Here is a 6,839-nt window from a genome sequence, read left to right as displayed (position 1 = left end):
AAATTCCCTTGTTGTCTACTAGAAAGTAATTTAGCCAACTAACCCATTTGTGTCTCCAAATTCCTGATTGAAGACCTGGTCTCTGTCATGAATTGATTTAATTGGTTTGGTTGCATTGTTGTTGAGTTCATTAGAGGGTGTGGTGGTGGATGAGATGGGCGTAGGTTTTGACCATAATAAGGCTTAGAATGTAGTCTGTAAGTTGGTTGATGAAGGGGTTGTTGAGGTGGGTACTGTGAATACTGCGGTTGTAACCCTTGATTATTTTTCCAAGACAGGTTAGGGTGATTTTTCCATGCAGGAGCATATGAATTGGAGTAGGTGTTGGGTGCAGGTCTTGAAAAGTAACCAATAACCTGTGCCAGTTCCAAAGGAAAATTGTTTACATCTGTTGAGCAACTAGCAGTGCTCGAACATTGTTCATAGGAATGCAGGACCCCACAAATCTCACAACTCATGACATTTTGTACCTGCATTGCTTGTGCAGCGAGGTTGTTCTGCTGCAATTGCTTGGTTAGAGATGCCACTTGAGCGGTCAATAAAGCAATTGGATCAACCTCTAAGACTCCTGCCACTTTCTTATTCTCGCGTTTAGTAGGCCAATTGTAGTTATTCATGGCCATCTCTTCCAATAATTCATAAGCTTCATTAGCACTTTTTCTCATAAACGCTCCTCCCGATGCTGCATCAATTATTGTCCTTGTAATTCCACCAAACCATTGTAAAATGTATGCACTAGCAGCCACTTCTCTATTCCATGATGTTGGCACTTCCTTTGCAACTCTTTAAAACATTCCCACGCATATAAAGACTCCCCTTCCAATTGATGGAAGTTATTAATCTCCCCTCTGTATCAGGCTGACCTCGCAGGAGGAAAGTATTTACCAAGGAATTCAACCAACTCTTTGCTCTGTCTCTGACATCATCGTTACTCACCCCGTTCATTTTGAATGTCACACACAGCTATAAAAAATTGGTGATGTGAAGATTTGGATCCTTGTTTGGTAATCCCCCAAATTGTACACAATCTTGTACCATCTGAATAATCGAGGGTTTTTTCTCAAAATTATTCACCTCAAAAGTAGGAGGACGAATACATGAATGTATCCCCATAACAGTAGGGAGTACATAGTTTCTCAATGGCGGATCGACTTCAGCTGCATTACCCATATTTGCATTGTTGTTCACACCGTTATTAGCGTTCTCAGCCATGGTAAAATCCAACCTTTTCTTTATCTTATGTTTTTCTTTGCACGTTCTCTCAATTTCAAGATCTATCGGTATGGGTTCCTTTTGTCTACTTCCCCGCATATACCAATAATTCCTGAAACACAATACAACCTCGATTCGAATGAGTGTAAAATATAAGAACCAGATTAGAACAAAAAACAATTAATTTTTATATTTGAAATTAAGTCCTCGGCAACGATACCAAAAGCTTGATCGTAAAAATATGATACGCAGGTATACGTAATCGATTCAAGTAATATAGATAGTAAATAAAGTATCGTTCCCACAAGAACTATCAACCAATTACCAATAAATGTTTTTAAATTTCTATTTGGCTGTAAAAAATAGAGTGATTTTTTTTTAACTAAGACTTAAAATTAAAATAAACTTTTCAAGAATAAAGATTGATTCAATAATTAAAAACCTAGGGTGTTAACTTTATCAAATTTTCATTCTATTAATCAATTCTAAATTTATTTCTTCCTATTATAATAGTAGGTTAACATAAATCGATTCATATTCTTTTTCAAGATATAAGATCTCAACCTATATGCAGGTTTTCTACATTTCTGTGATAAACCTAAACCTATAATAGACATTAAGCATAGAAAACTAATTACTACATAAGCCATATAGGTATTTTCGTCCAATATGTAACCTATGTCTATATAAAGATATCACATTCAATTATCATCTTTCGAATTTTGAATCAAAATCATAAATCAAGCTAATATTGATCAGGTATTTACTAGCATTAAGCAAACATTATATAGATTATAATAAAGACGAAGAATCAATAAAACATCATAATAAGATTAAATAGAAATCCAAGTGACTACATTAAATCCTAGATAAAAGTGTTTAGTTCATAGCAGACAAGACTAAATCAACAAAATAATAATTTAAAAACATAAAATTCAAAGACTTGAAGAAGAATAAAAAAAATTTGAAAGTTCCAAAAAACTAATCTCATAATCAAAATTAATCTCTAAACTCGTAATTAAAATCTGACCTCACCCTAATTAAAATATAAAGTCTGAATTTATACTAAAAAAATCACGAATCCTTTTTTTTTTCCATAGGAAGGCTACGACTTGGCCTTTCCTAGGTCGAAGCTTGTGTCATTTTTATAACAATTCGAAGTCTGGGTAAGTCTTCAGGCCCCACGACTCTCTCAACCCCAATCACGGCCTATGTGTTGATGCCCTCCTGGTTTCGCCTCTGACTTCCACTAGCACCACGACTTATAAAAGCATGTTGCGACTCTTATTCCCTTCAACAACTTTGAGCTTCTGATTTCCACTAGAGACGCTGCCCTTAAGCCCATGCCACGACTCTAATTCTATTATTTTTCAATTTAAGCCTTTCAACCTCATTCCATCATCAAAAACTTATTTTAACTCATCCTTAGCACCATTTTGATTCAAGCGACCACTGAAAGCTCCTTTTTTCTCCATTTCCTCGTCTTTTTATATTTTTCTAATGATGCAACACACCAACCTACAAAAAAGATAAAAACAAGCATAATCTTGCACAAAACAATTATAAATACTAAAGATTACCACAAAATCACATCCTAAAACAACACTAAAATAAAGTTATCACCCCACCTTACTAGAATTTCGTCCTCAAAATTTTACCTGAACAGCTCGGGATACTGATCCTGCATGTTGGACTCTAATTCTCAGGTCGCCTCATCGACCTTGATATTCCTCCATAATACCTTAACGAAAGGTATGGTTTTGTTCTTTATGATCTTCTCCTTCTTGTCTAGTATTTGGACGAGCTGATCTTCATAGGAAAGATCTGCTTGCAGCTCTAGATCTTCATAACCCAATACATGAGTCCCATCTGATACGTACTTCTGAAGCATTGAGACATGAAACATATTGTGTACGACCGACAATGTGTTGGGAAAACTTATACATGATCTTGTTTATTTTCATGTAAATCTTATACTAAACAAGTTAATGTAAGAAAACCTAGAACATGTTTCTAAAATTGAATTCAAAGGGAAATAATGATAAGAATACTTACATTATACACAGTGGAATGATAGAGTCATTCCTTCAGTTTCTCTACCCATTGTATCCTCTCTGTCGCAGGCTATCACCAAGAGACTGAACCGATCTTCAATTTTCTCCATAGCCTTCCAAAGTAACCTTAGAATCACCTAGAGATAGATACAAAGAGAAGAAGAGAAAATAATATTGAGGCTTAATAAAGGACTTATGCTGTAGAGAGAATATAAAACCTAGAGCATCAAGACTAGATCTTTTGATCTTCTAAAAAACTTGTCTCTCAAAAATCCGATTTCAACTCTCACTTAGCATTCCTTTTATAGGCCAAATTAATTAATTTATTTTAATTAAAAAATCAATAAAATAATAGACAATTATCAGCCCTAGGTCGAAATTCTCATGAGCTTTAGGCCCGTGAAATTTCTCATTTAATTATAAGCTCGTTGGACTTAAAATCAAGGCCTGTATTATTTTCTATTGATTAATTAATTAAATAATTATTCAAATCCTTTATCAAATTAATTATTTATAATTTGAGACTTGATTTAAACTTATTTATTAATTTAGATACTGATTTATTTTAATTAATAAATTTACCATAATTTCTCTTTTCTTCTCTAAATTACATAACCATGTGAAACTATCCAAAGTTTACCTGGTCAACTTTGATAATTCTAATTGATACTTAAATCAATTAATTGAGATTATCTAGATGATTTTATCCAAGGTACAGTGGGGACCATGGGCCTATGAAATCAAGCTCCAATAAGTTATCATAAATTTAACAAATAAATTTACTAACTTATTAATTCCTTGTGACTCCACTAAAGACTCGGAAGTGCACTCTTGAATTCATAGAACACTCTATAAGCAATATAGATACGTTATTACCTATCCATTGTTATAACCATAATTGTCACTCAAACCTCTATAGATAGTCTACAATGAGATGGGACTAAAATAGTGTTTTACCCTTCATTGTATTTTATCCTTAAAACACTTAGTTCCTTGTAAATGATATTTCAATAAACTAATATTAATTACTAAAATGAGATCTCTAGAAATTATTGCCTTGAACCAAACTAAAAGGAAACTATTATAAGCTATAGATGTTCATATCTATGATTAACATTCCCACTCAATTATACTACCAAGTTCCCAAGATGTAAGTATGGGCTAGTTCGTAGGGTAAGCTTGTGTCAAACAAGTCAAAGAACTCAAATAATACAATCAGTTAGAATACTAACCACTCAGAATTGAGATTGAATTGACCTATGGTTAACTATATGATATTACTAGAATAGATAATAACTGTATGTTTACTTATCCTATCAACTGTCAATAACGGTCCAGTCTGATGTAACGGTCCAGTCTCATTAGCAAGTCAGTGTAAATCATGTGCACTGACTAATCATAGGACTAACTTATTTTGAACATATAATCATATTTATATTGCACTCTGATTACGTCACTATAAATATGATTAGCTACATCAGACTTCCAACTGCAGATGCATAAGGAACTTTTCTCATTGCATCTTCCTCTTCAGGAGTGTGGGGAGACTGCTTCTTTGAAAGATGAATTCCATGGAGAGATAGTAGACGCCCTTTCTTGGAATTTTTCATTGAGAAACTTTCAAGCACTTTATCAATGTAAGCTACTTGAGATAGAGCTAAAATTATGTTCTTTCTATCCCTGATAATCTAGATACCTAGAACATAACCTGCTTCACCCAAATCCTTCATCTGGAATTGAGTGTTCAACCAATTCTTCACATCTGACAATTTCTTAACATTGTTTCCAATGGGTACGATATCATCTACATAAAGAATCAGGAATATCATTATTTGATTTGCCTTCAGTTGGTAAAGACAAGGCTCATCAATATTTTGTTCAAAGCCATAGGTTTTGATTATTCCATCAAACCTAAGATTCCAGGAACGAGAAGCTTGCTTAAGTCCTAGATGGACATATTCAACTTGCAAACTTTTCCTTCTTGTCCATCTACTTTCAATCCTTCTGGTTGATATATATAAGTGACTTCGTCAATCTTTCCATTAAGAAAAGTTGTCTTGACATCCATTTGCCAAATCTCATAGTCGAGAGCGGCTGCTATGGATAGGAGGACGCGAATGGACTTGAGCATGGCTACCAGACTAAAAGTTTCCTCGTAGTCCACGCCTTCTCTTTGGGTATAACCCTTTGCCACTAATCGAGCTTTAAAAGTCTCGATATTTCCATCAACAACTCGTTTCTTCTTGTGGATCCACTTGAACCCAATGGCCCTAAAGTCACTAGGTGCTTCCACAAGATTTCAGACGAAATTTGAGTACATGGACTCCATTTTCTATTTCATGGCTTCGAGCCATAGTTCCTTTTCAGGGCTAGACGTTGCCTGTTTGTTCCTCATCAGTAGTGTCACCAACAACCATATTGTTTCACCATCCAAACCATAGCGAACTGGGTTCCTAAAAACCCTCCCACTACGACAAGGCTCCGTGACTGTTTGCTTAGGAACAGTGGTACTTTCTTCATCTAAATTGACTTACGTCGGTTGGACATGAAGAGTCGGAGTTTCATCATCAGCCTGCGCTGATGACGATGGAACATTTGTTAGAGTCAATTCTTTAACCATCTCCTCTAAAATCACTTTGCTGCGGGGTTTGAAGTTTTGGACATAGTCATTTTCCAGAAAAGTAGCATTCGTAGAAGTAAACACTTTCTTTTATGAATGACTATAGAAAAGTCCACCCCGAGTACCTTAAGGATAGCCAACAAAGACGTAAAATTCAGTTCACATTTCTAGCTCTCCCTCCTTTTTCCTCGGGTGGTGGGCGGGACACCCCTATATTCTATAACGGCATAAACTAGGTTCACGAACATTCCATCGTTCTAAAGGTGTTTTGGGGATTGATTTGGATGGCAAGAGATTGAGAATGTTGTTCGCGGTTTCAATTGAATGTCCCCAGAACTATGTTGGTAGAGGTTAGTAACTAAGCATGCATCTAACCATTTCCAATAAAGTTCTGTTCCAGCGTTCCACTACACCATTTTGATGCGGAGTAGCCGGGGCAAAGTTGTGATAAAATCCCAAGTTTAGTTAAATGATCTTAGAACAACATATCCAAATATTCTCCACCCCTATCAGATCACAAGATCTTTAACATTTTACCTAATTTGTTTTGAACCAAAGCTAAGAATTCCTGAAACTTTGAAAATGTTTATGATTTCCTATGCATTAGGTAAAGACATGAGTATCTAGAGTAATCTTCAATGAGAGTGACGAAATACTCAAAACCACCCCTGCTTGTACCTTCAAAGATCCACAAACATCTGAATGAACAAGTCTAAGTGGTTCCTTGTCCCTATCACCCTTTGCAGAGAGTGGACACTTGGTCATTTTGCCTTCTAGACAAGATTCACAGACAGTTAATTCACCTAAGGTGAGTTCCCTCAAAGGCTCGTTGTTTGTAAGTCTTTGAATTCTATCATAGCCAATGTGACCTAGTCTCAAATGCCATAAATACGTCATGTTATCGTTTTTGATCTTTTGACGTTTATTGGCCCTAGGTTTAGCCACGTTGAATA

Source organism: Humulus lupulus, chromosome 9 (genome assembly GCF_963169125.1).
Source record: "Humulus lupulus chromosome 9, drHumLupu1.1, whole genome shotgun sequence".
NCBI classification, from domain to species: domain Eukaryota; kingdom Viridiplantae; phylum Streptophyta; class Magnoliopsida; order Rosales; family Cannabaceae; genus Humulus; species Humulus lupulus.
Note: the sequence above shows the minus strand (reverse complement) of the source record.